The sequence below is a fragment of the Heliconius melpomene genome, chromosome 4 (genome assembly GCF_056956725.1).
Source record: "Heliconius melpomene rosina isolate 202511_hmr_F chromosome 4, ASM5695672v1, whole genome shotgun sequence".
In the NCBI taxonomy this organism is placed as follows: domain Eukaryota; kingdom Metazoa; phylum Arthropoda; class Insecta; order Lepidoptera; family Nymphalidae; genus Heliconius; species Heliconius melpomene.
In genome coordinates this window covers 1203384-1216146 of record NC_140392.1, presented here as the reverse complement: position 1 = coordinate 1216146, position 12763 = coordinate 1203384, and the positions used below count along the sequence as shown (strand labels likewise).

General features: G+C 32.5%; 1 protein-coding gene across 2 annotated transcripts in view; it reads left to right on the top strand.

The window, feature by feature from the left end:
- LOC146539347 (uncharacterized) overlaps positions 1-12763 on the top strand; it is a 58275-nt gene that overhangs the window by 23313 nt on the left and 22199 nt on the right. The window contains exon 2 of one of the 2 annotated variants that reach the window (XM_085184949.1): positions 5091-5123. The exons of the other annotated variant lie outside the window; for it this stretch is intronic. The gene's annotated coding sequence lies outside the window, so the exon portion shown is untranslated. The remainder of the gene's footprint in view (positions 1-5090; positions 5124-12763) is intronic. 2 annotated transcript variants of the gene reach the window in all.

Genomic DNA, 12763 nt, shown 5'->3' with positions numbered 1-12763 from the left:
TTTTCGAGCTTAATACTGTTAGAAATATATTGATGTTAATCTTCTGTACATAATATCATTGATTACAAAATATTATTTATAAATAAAAAAATATATATATTTTGTAAATAAAAAAAAAACTAGGAACAAACAGAACTAGAAGTCAGATCTTGTAAAATCTTAATTTCGTATAAAAAAATGAAAACAGTAGAATACAATTAAAAAAAATTGCACTAACCTTGTCTTTGTTCGCTCTGCGCGGGGACCGTGAACGACATCGGTGTTATTATTTCACATTATTTACTTGCTATCCCTACAAAACCTATTGTTACATCTGTATTCTATTATTGTATAGAAATAATCTTTTTAAGACATTTAGGTTATTCTTGACGTATTACTATTACATGTTGTATAATCATAAAAAAATGTCGAGGAAATTAAATAATATTATGCCTTAAGGATTCTGCGGTGGAGAACGAGTGTCTTAATGAGAACGGAGTGTATCAGCGCTAGGTTCCCAGTTTCCCTCTGCCTACCTTTTTATAGGTGGGATATGGCCTCAAGAAGCGCACTAAAAATATATAATATATCTGCTTAATGTTAATATATCAGTAACACAGTTGAAATGTGGTCTATTGGACGCGATAGTTATGCTTTCGATTTTTACTTGATATTTTAAAATGTATTTGTTTTTCAATTGTATTATTTCACTTCTCAACTTTTTTTGCCACATATAACAGAACCAGAATCAAGTGCCCTAATTTCTTTCCTCCCAGTTTTCAAGACATTTGTTGAGTGGCGGAGCTTAACATCGCATTTGAAGAACTTATTTGAGGAACCAAAAACAATTCGCTACTCCGAATAGAGATAGAACTCGCAACCACCGTCTGTAAAGTGAGAAGCTGCTCTCATACCCAACTTTAGCCTCTATAAATAATCGTTAGACTTCAATTTATATATTTTTCTAAGATGAACATGATTTTTCTTATATAACTAACAACAATACTCTGATATCGCAATTAATGATCTGTACCAGGAATGTTAATAAAAGAAACAATAAATTATGTCGGTATGTTGAATTCTACTTATTACAAGCATCCTTGTGTTGAGATTACTTATTTATTATGTAGACGTAAACTTACATTGTGTCTGATTATTAATAATAATAATTTATTATATGTATTTTTTTTATTATTATTATACTTTTTACTCACTGAAGTTACTGCCTCTAAGATGCGCCGGCACAAGAAACTCGGCGGGACAATTTTTTTTTAAATCAATTATTTACAGAATCACACTTATTTATTAATGTCAACAATGATACCTTTGAAGTAGACTGGAACCAATAGAGTACTACATAATAGAAAAAAATCAATTAGATTTCTTCGTCCTGGTAAGTAAACTGACTTCCGCCACGTAACATACTGTCTCGAATTCAAACGTGAAACTAAAAAAATAAGATCTTAACTCTAGGTTCCCTTTAGGTTACCCTTTTTGTACGAGATGCGTGAAGTTACAAGCAATTAATCAATAAACAAAAACAGTTGTTAAGGTAATGTTAGTTTTAATTCGATCTCAAATACTAGAGAGAGAAAGCTATATCATAAATATGCATAGATGATTTCTCTGATCGCACGCCAGCGCATGTGCAATGTTCGATGTGCATGTTTCTACGAAATATATGAAAATGCTAATATTTTTCACGTATCGACTAGTGGTTGGAGATTTATTGGTGTTTACTTTAGTGTTGTAAACTCGATGGTAGTAGGTTCGATTTCCAGTCGGAGCGAATTATTTTCATTTTCTTGCTCTGGTATCAAGACATAGAGCGGCGTTGAGTTCTGCCTCTCAACGATCGAACTCAAAAACAAGTATAACAGTGTCTTGAGTTTAGGTTCTTAGGCCTTTTCTACTATTTCGGTTATAAAATGTGAAACAAAAATAAAATCATATTAATGTTAGTATTACAGTACGCGACCATAACAGTATTTAAAATATTTATTTAACATTCTGAAAAGCTTATCCATACCTATATTATAAATTCGAAAGTAACTCTGTCTGTCTGTCTGTCTGTCTTTTACGCAATCAGGGCCAAACCGCTAATTTAATTGTGATAAAATACTCATATAGAGATACTTGCGGGTCTCGGGATGAACATAGGATACTTTTTTTCTTATATTTGTAATATTTTCGATATATACCAATATATTAAAATACTTATTAATTTGACATGCAATTTATTCCGCCATGTTAATAACAACCGTCGTTGCTAAGCAACCATTTGCAAAGTTTGTTGTTATAAAACGTCACCCAAAATGAGCTTGCTTAACGCATGTCTCTATTGAAAACTGAAAATAATTTCATAAATATATTTAATAAATATTCGTATAGTTCAAGCGGGCGTAGCCGCGTACGGGTCCACTAGTATGTCTATGAAATTTTAATCTACCGGACACGACTTTGAGGTTAATACTGTTAATAAAATATTTTATGTTATTTATATGATCAAATTTTCACTTTCGATATTTTTTTATACTTATGAATGTAAATTAAATAATAAAAAGAAATTGTAATGTTTTGTAATACTTAAGGCGAATTATTATTAAAAATTGAATAAAAATTTTTCATAAAGCAGTCAGCATCTGTGTGAACTTGATTCTCAATCGCAGGATTAAGTTGTAAGAAGTGAGAAATTGCAATAAAAAGAAAGGAAAATATCCAAAAAATGGAATTTTATGCTTATATTTCTTTTGTAAAACATTTAAAATCGAACCTCTAAGTCAATGCAATTCAAATATACTAGCATTCATGCATAGTTTTTGCTGCATTTTGCTGCAAAACTTATAGAATATTTCCCGTATTCCCCTACAATTATGTAATTGTATTTCTCATACATCTTCCATGTACACACATCAATCAGTTTCAATTTTATTATATGTATATGTTTATTTCAAGAAAACTTAACCAATACAAAGGTGAACTTTATCGCCGATAAAATAATAAACCTTCAAGTTGTAGAGCTTATACTGTGGGAATAAGGAAAGACACTGCGAGGCACGAACCGGATTTAAAGGCCATACGGGCCTTACCCAACGATTGTGTTTTACGAGACTAGAGACTTGATTCGTGCCTGATGCATTACAGCTTTCAAAATAGTTTGAAATGCTACTGGGGAATTTTTATTTTCTCCGTTCTCTTTTTTATTCATACATTTTTCACATGTACGTTTATGTTACGTTTTATTTGTTGATGCCCAGTAGATGAAATTGAAGTAAGAATTATAAAGGCTTTTTTTGATAATAAAGTCTTTAACGTGTTTTTTTGTTTCACGCCGTATCCCGCAGGATAGGATAGAAGGAACCTACATTTAAGACACTCCGTCCCCGATTCTCAGCTATGTTTCAAGATATTAGTATTAAGATATTACGAGAGTTTTTGAGTTTCAATCGAATCCACGACAGTTTATACCCGTCTGGTTATAATAAAACAATTTACATCATTTTCATCCAAATCGGATATTTTTTTATTATACTTACATTTTAACACAATATTTCAGTTTAAAATGTAAAAATACAATAAAACTGTAGACAGCGATAGCAATTAAATTAATAACGCGGACACAAACATCAATATCACTATTTACGTAAATAAAGTTCAATGTCCTTGGAAGCCTTTGACCTAGGGTTGATAAAATATTAATTAGTTATTAATTTAAATATATTATAATCTAAGTTCTGTGAACTTATATGTTATCCGAATTATTAGGTGTCGGGACGCAGTAGGACAGCTTTTAAATTTAAATGCGAAGGTTATAGGTTCGATTTCCTTTCCGGGGTAAGATTAAATTTAAAATATTTTTATTTCAAAGTTTTGATAAACAAAGCATAGCGTTGAATGGTGCAAATTTAAAATTTTATTGAAAATAAAAGCTAAAAAATTCAACGAAAAATGAGATACGAAGTATCTTTGAATTATGGCTTGTATAAAAATAAAACTTAACCAAATGAATTTCTAAAATTAACATTAATTATACACAAACTCAGTGGAATTATTTATGTACTACATGTAACGTACAAATTATAATTTTTGTGAATTACTTTTCACGCTTCGAACGCGAGAAAGTAAAAGTTAATTATATTTTTATTTCTTATGTACATTGTTACCTTGAATTATTCGATTGTACTTTATCTTTGTTAAGTAATCTGATATTTGAGCAGTTGACTTAATTTTTTAGTTATTTATTTTTAAGAGTAAAAAGAGTTTTTTTTAAATATTAATTGTTAAATATTGTAAGTGAAATATAGAGATAACGGTTGATAGAGACAGTTTAGTGTCAATGTCAATTATCAAACGTTGAAACAAAAATCGAACGTAGATCAAAACCAAATAAAAAATATCTTGTACATCTTTTGTCATTATTATATTATGTATATGTACTGTTTTTATATTCCCTAAGACAGATATAAGCTATCACCATATAACTATCTATAGTAAAAAATAATAGACATCCCTAGCTCAGGTCGTTAGCCTTTAGTGACGTCCCATGTCACAGTGTCATTATTTTTAATAAATAATCTGTTCATAGCGTATGGTTTTACAAGCACTAATTCCATTCGCTGACATCGACAATATTGTAATGAACCCGCGATATACGGCAAGGCGATGAGACCCCGGGTCAGAGTCACTGGTGAGTCCATTTTAATAAAAGGGAACAAGTGTTTTATTAACATTGCTGCGAACAGAATAATCGATTATCTATTCGTTACTTCTATTTTTCATACAAAGTGAATACTTTGTTATATTTATAATAGAAGTAGTTTTTAAATTTCGATTAATGGTAAAATTATATTTATTCTTTTAAGTTATAGAGATATTTTGTGGGGATGATATTATTAGTTTACAATCTACATATTCGTTAATAAATGATCTTTTTAAAAAAGTAATTGAATGGTACGTATTGGATGTTAACTTCGTGATGTGCCAAGGCTGAGGAAACCCTTCCTAAAAAAACACTACTAACTTTAAAGGACACAACATAATAATACTTATTTAACTAATATAAACCCTCGTTAGAGGAATGAATGATAAAACTATATTTTTCCTTGTTACAGATTGTGCTTAAACTTGAAGAGAGTAAATTACAGGTAAATTAAATATAGCTTCGTAGCGCAGCTGTACAGCATCTGACTTATAGTAGCAACGGTTGTGGGTTCGATTTCTATTTGAGGGAATGAATTATTTTCGTTTCCTCGTTCCTGTAACCAAACAAAGTTTCACACTATGTATATACCACTATAACTTAGTGTTAAGACACTACCGTTCCTCACTTTCCGCCAAATTCTGGTGTGTGGACTCCCTCGTTCACCACTGAATAAACAGTATGTCTAAAATGAAGCATTAGGTTCCCTTTGCCTTTCCTGCTATACAGCGTGAAGCGGTTTAAAGGTAACAATAGCAGTAGTTCCAGTGGTAGCCGGTCTGAGACAGACTCACATAACTTATCACTAGGCACTGGAACACCACTCCGGCACGCGTCGACGCGGTCCAGCGGGCTTTACGCTTTCTATCATCTCGACGAGATGCTACATACTTATATACCAACGTACACGTGTTCTTTGATAAAACAATACTATATTTTTACCATTTTTGCTAAAATGTTTTAATTATTTTGTTTTATTTAAAAATAAATTAAGATATTTAAGTTCATTTAAAGGCCTAACTTTATGGCTCTGGTCAGGAGGCACAACGCGTCGTTGAGTTCCGCCACCGGAAAGTGGAGAACATCAGGTGCCTTGATGGGAACAGAGTATCCTGACATTAGGTTTCCGGGTCTCTTAATCTAGGCATATGAAACGAATAGAGTACTATATTAAGTAAATAATCTATAAAGTAATCCATCAATGTTACCTATTTTCATATACACCCATACGTTAAATCGATCCAATTAGAAATAGATACATAGGTTACCTACCTATATATTATCATTATGATATAAAAATAATTTTGAAAGAATAATATTTAAAAAAAGACATTACTTTAAGAAAAACCACATATTTTGAGACATCATTTTCAATTCCACGTTATGGTAGACAAACCGCTTCTACTGTATCTACATTCTACGTTCAGAACTGTCTTGGGGACTTAATGTGTGTCATGTATACATACAGCTCTTAAAACGTGTCATATGTGACACTGATTGCCATTTGACAATAACTAAGAATTTAGCGGGCGAAGCCGCAACTAAAAGCTAGATTAAAATAATAATAGTGTAAAAATCATGTCACACATTACCACTATACCAATAACCTAGAAGAGAAGTAAACCTTCGCATTAGACAATTATTCGTCTCGTGGTCTGTTTAACCTCGCTGTTAGTGTCGCTATCGTACTGCAAAATCAGTATAATTATCCTTTTACTTATATCTCTATGTGTTTTTAAGTGAAATAATAGATTGGTGGTTGTATGTTCGATACCTGTTTGGGGAAATGAAATATTTTCATTTTGGTGTTTTGGTAACAACACTAAACGCGGCGTTTAATTACTGAACACGCAATATCACTGAAGTTGGGCGCTGTGTTGGGAACGGACAATTAATACTAATTCTAAGTTCCCTCTGACTCCTGCCATCCTGTTATAAGCGGGATATAGCGAAACTAATAAAAAAAATCTACAATCAAATTCAATAAAAAAATGACTACCTTAAGCTTTTCTTAAAGCTATTCAAAATAAAGTTCGACTATAAACTTTAAATATAACACCGTCGCTATTGTCACGATGATCATTTCCTTCACGCGTTCGGAATACAAAAGAGCATTAAAAGGCATTTATGACACGAACAGTTACTTAAAAACTTTCAACTATGACAAAAATCATACAATTATGTATATACTATAGATTAGAGGCTGTCTGACTGTTATGGTCACGGTTGTGGATTCAATTCCTCTCGGGGGAATGAATTATAAAAATATTTTGTCGCTCTGGTAACGACATAGTGTTTTAACGACGAGTGTTTAAACGCTAGGTTCCCTATGACTACCTGGCTATGTGCGGGATACAGTGTGAAGGTAATAATAAAAAATCTTTCTATCAATATTAAGTTGTTTTTTAAACTACGTAAACAACGTTGTCCAAGGGGTCTCTCTTTTGTAAACGGAACTAAAGTGAACTTGCGCAATGACGAGTTTCACTGTACCTTTATTAATATTTATTGGCATATTAAAAAAATGTGACATGATACCCTGCTACATGCGGGAGTCAGCAAAAATAAATATTTAGGTAATTTTGGGAGTTATCAACCCTTATCGTTAACGTTTATTTTCTCCGTATCTGTTAAAGATATCTTAATGAAATTTTAATTGAACATTTAAACGCAAACCTATATGGAGATATGCCACTCATCATATCGGGCTAGATCCTTTTATAATTAGTTTTAAGTATTTAGTGATTACCCGTATAAAACTCCAACATCTTCTGTGAGAAAGGGGTCTTGACATACAGATAGACAGACGAACGGCCAACAAAGTAATCCAATAATAGTATTTTTTTCGGAAATACGGAACCCTAAAAAGATTAATATAGCCAGGATTACATAAAAGATAGAAATTGCTAGAAAACTTAAGTAGATACTTATCTAGAAAGTTAATCGAGTCATCCATAACGTCTATAATAAGAACACGCTGCAGCTGGTGACTAATTGCACGTCACAGGTATCGGTTCAATTTGTAACTGTCGAATGCGATCAAAATGAGTAAACGATGTTTGTCTTTGTATTTGGAAATGTGTATGTTTTTTTTGTCCGTGTTTGTTATTTAAGCCAATTTTCATGTATTTCATCATTTAAGGTATTGGGAAAGAATTTAGTGAAAAAGTAGAATGTGGCGTAGAATTCCTCCATTCAACATGCAATGCCTCCAGAATTTGGCGGAAAGTGAAGGACGGAAAATGATCCCTCTGCTCTGCCTACCCTACTATGTTCGGAATACAGTTTGAAATTAAAAAATAAAGTAAAATGAAAATAATAGATCATTTGTTTAGGGACGTCGGAAAAACCTTTATATTTCAACAACCTTTACCCAATGTTTCGGCCCTGTGACCAAATAGAAATAACAGAGAGTTGTGACACATGGTACATTCTAAGAGCTCAAGATACTTATTATGATGAATATCTTAACACTAGGCTCCTTCTGTCTATTCTGCTTGGAGAAAAAACATAACTCTTTAACTAGGCCCATGTGTTGACAGTATTACATCAAAAGAGTATAGTACCAAGGACTTGTTAGACAACTTTGGTAAGACTAGAGAAAGTCACGCATCATAAGAAATGCTAACATCGCTAATAAGGAAGTGTCGTTATGTGGTGCGCTTGCGCAACTGACCGATACTACTTTAGTGACACATTGATTGTGTGTCAAGAGCGGCTGTGGAGGGTGTCTATGAAGGAGTGATTGTACACTTTATTATTTAAATTATGTTTTAGTTTTTGTTTTAGGACCATTGTGGCGTATGAATGTAAGCGTTGTGTTTTCAATTGCCATTTGCTACTTGGGAATGCATATATTTAAATCATCAATAAAAGTGCGGTGTTAAGCTCCGCCACACAACATGTAATGGCTCCAAAATTGGCTTCGTTGTCCGAATTCTCGAAGCATTGCGTGTTGAGTGGTGGTACCCAATGTCGCGCTTTGCCACGTTACCAGAGCGAGGAAATGAAAATATCAAATATTTCATTCCCCCAAGTGGGAATCAAACCCGAAACCGTCGCGTTTACTGTCACACGCTTGTACTGCGCTATCGTAGCGCAAACCACTAATAATATATTTCTAATTTATATACTTTAATAAGTTTGATTTAACTCCAAGAATAAAACACAGATATTACATTTTCGACTATAAGACTTAATTTTAACTGCATTTTCATAAAAGTAATTTAACATCGTGACCAAATCAGATACGCCTTGAATCTTTGATCTCATAAAATGTTTCCGTATAAGGCGAAGGTTGATAACTGGAATTAGGTACTGAATCAGTAATGCATGAGAAGTTTTTACAAATGATAAAATGAAATAAGTAAATATGTTTTCTGCTTACTACTAAGTCATAGGTATTGATTTCAGCTTCACGCTGTATTACGTACGTATGAGGGTAGGCAGAGGGAACACAGTGTTAAAACACTCCGTACTTTATCAAGGTTCTTCCATTCCAAATCCAAATTCTCGAGGCATTGAGAGTTCTGTGGCAAAAGTCTACACTGTGCTTTTCCTCGTTACTAGAATAAAGGATTTTTTAAAATATTATTACATCAAATTTGCTATTTAGTACAACCGTTATTACTAAAATGCAATATGTTTTTATAGGTGCATTTTAAAACTGCAATTTCTATACTTCTTTCTTACCTAACAAGTAAATAAGTAAACACGATTTTCACAATATTTATTTACAAGCAATAGACTCCCGTCGATAGTACCAAATTAAACTAAATTACCTATTACTTCCAAAGCGAATCGATAGAAGGTCAATTTGCAAAATTTGTTCAGATGGGTTTTTACAATCATTTCCAATATAAACTAGTTTTTAGAAAAAAAAAATATCTTCATGCTGTATCCCTCATAAAACTGGGTAGTGAACCTAGTGTTAAAACACTCCACTTCTCACTTTCCGCTGAATTTTTCGAGGCATTGCGTGTTGAGTGGTGTTGAGTGGTGCAACTCAAAGATCGCGCCTTGTCTTCTTCTCAGAGCGAGCAAATGAGCAATTTACAGTCCGATACTGTCTCACTGTTTCATGGCGGCGTTGAAAACCGCTCAACACGTAACGCCTCTTGAATTCGGCGGGATATGGAGTGTCTTAACACTAGTTTCCCCGGTTCCTTCTGCCTACTCTTCTAAGTGATACAGCGTGAAGAAAAAATATATAAATATGACTAACGTACATAAGTACTAATTTCCTTATTTCCGACCATTGTGGGATTGTGAGAAAGTATTGAGTACAATACTAGACGATATCGGTCACTTTCCCTCTCGGATTTTCGGTTACAAACGGTGGATTAGTTTCACTCTAGTTTGTTATGGTTTTTGGGTTATTGTATCGAGCTTGAGTTTGATACCCAAATATCAAATTTCTATTATTTGAAGCTTTGAAGAAAGCTAGTTGCAATTTTACTTATTATTTTTCTGAGAAACAGTTCGTTTATAATAACTATAATAAAAATATTTTAGGGAGTTTTAAAGCTTAAGGTGTTTACGTATAGCAGTTACGTATAACCGTTTTCCCCCGTTTTTAGGAATTTTGGGAAATAATTTTTGTGTGAATGAGGTCATCCTATAGTGGCGTAGAGGCCCAGGCGTGCGTCTCTAAATTTGATCTAAATTCTAAAGGCATTCATCAGAGCGAAGAATTGAAAATATAAATTTAAATAAATATTTGATTTCCTGGGAATTGAACCCACAATCTGTCACGTTTACAGCTCTCTGTGACTGGCCTCAAAATTATAATTATTTTTATTATTTGTTAACTTATTCAGCAATAGAGGGGCGTATGGGTATCAGTTTACAGTCTGTTCACATCGCGTCACGTACTACGTCAATCTACAATAGATTGGTCAGGTTTCCAAATCAAATTTCCTAATAATTTTAAATATTTGATATCAATTTAAATTTAAAAACAGCTTTGATTATAAACGCCGTGGTTATGGGTTTTTATTGGGCATATAACTTAGGAAATTAATTATTTTTATTAATCTGGCGAGTTAAAATGTGGGGTTATGTTTGTAATATGCTTTTTTAAGCATCAACTTGGCTATGGTGTAGATATTTAGAATATATAGGACACATCGTAAAATAAACAATAGCATAGATAAAGTACGGAACGATGGAATTATAAATAATATCGAATATATAAGTAAAATAAGTAATTAGCTTCATGTTTTTTCGTGGTGTGGTAAGGCTTAGCACAGAGCTTTTTCTTACTAGAGTATAATAACATAGTATTTTCGGCGGAAAATCGAACTCATAACGGTTGCGTATATAGACACAATTGCCACTGCGCCACGACAACCTCCGTAAGAATTTATAAAACAAAAAAAAACGATGTCTTTTGAATGACGGTGTTTAAACTATTTAAACAGCCATAACGAAGCGAAAGTAATTATGTATTAAGATAAGCAATCTCCATACATTTACAATACAAATACAATATTTTCGTTAATAAAAAGCCCAGAAGTTGTTTTCTTAGACTTTCCCTGAATGTTAAACAAAAGTGAAAATCGTATCGTAATTTGGGGTCAGCGGAGCGTGGACTTGGTGCAATTACTTCGTAGATCTTCTTAGTTAGTGTTACGTTGGAATAGATCATTGTTCCCTTATTTGGTTTCGATATGCTTCACATGGAATTAGATAATAAATGTAGACGTGATGGTTGTGGGTTCGATTCTTATTAACCCATTGTACTAATGGTCAGTTACCTCGGGCGTTTAGGCTGTCAAGTCTTAGATTGTTCTTGAGATGCCGTTTTTATTCATCATCATCATCATCATCATCAGCCTGTCCTCGTCCACTGCTGGACATAGGCCTCTCCAATGGCACGCCACTGAGCTCGATCTTCAGCTCTTTATTCATAGATATGTAATTTATGATTGAAAACGGCATCTCAAGATCGATCTCAAAATTGAGAGTGGTGTGAACTTGAGTATAAATTCATTCATTCATAGATATTTCCATTTTGCTACGATGACGAAACCACAAGTAAAAGCTTTACCTAGTTATACATAAAACTACAGATTTTATTTAATAATAATAAATATTGCAGTTACATTTCAAATATTTAAACAGAGATTGCGACCCATTGTCTCGAAAACACTATTTCAATAAGACACTAAGTTTCTTTGTGTCTTCTTAACATGTAAATGTATGACTCAAAAGAAAAGGTTTTTGTTTATGATTAATAGGTGACCTCGATGTCTGACTCTTTATTCTTTGACTTTTTGACTATGGCTTAGACAGAATTGTATGAACCATATAGACAAGACGGGAGAGGGGGGGGGGGGAATGTAGGGGGAATGTAAGCGTATGGCCTAGTTTGATATCACAGTGGCAGAATCTGAGAAGTGCGGGTTCAGATTTTTTGGTAATTTTTTTTTATGAAAGTTGCGCCTCGTACAATATTTTTATCAAAAATTGTAATTAAATATGTCTTTTTTGTTTGTAACTAAAATTTTATTAATGGAACTTGAACGCTGAATCTAATTTAACAAAAAACCTAATTTATAAAAAAATAAAATAAAATCTAATTAAATAAAAACAATTTAATAAACAAACAAAATTGTCATTATAATAATAAAATATATTTTTTAAGCAAACGAGGCGTTGAGTTTCACCACTTAGCGAAGGAGCGTAGTTTTTTAACACTAGTTTATTTTTTTATTTTTTTTTATTAACAACTGATAAGTAACAACAAAATTGTTAGTAATCTCTCATACTATGTATAAATGTGTAATTTACTGTGATTAATGTATCGCGTGTAGTATGAAGTAAGAACGATATGTTGACAGGCAGATATTAGCTAAGACTTTTAATTCACTTTTCAGTGCAAAAAAGATAAAAAAATATTTTTTCATTAAATAGCTTTTCGTATTAAGAAATTTAATTATTTTTATGTTAGTACTTACTACAAGGAACTTTAAGAGAAACATTAATTCAAATTTGAATTACGTGCTAGTTGAAGAGATATCTGTAGATAGAGTTATATTATTTATAGGTGGTAAAGCAAGTATAACATTTTCAAATTTAAAA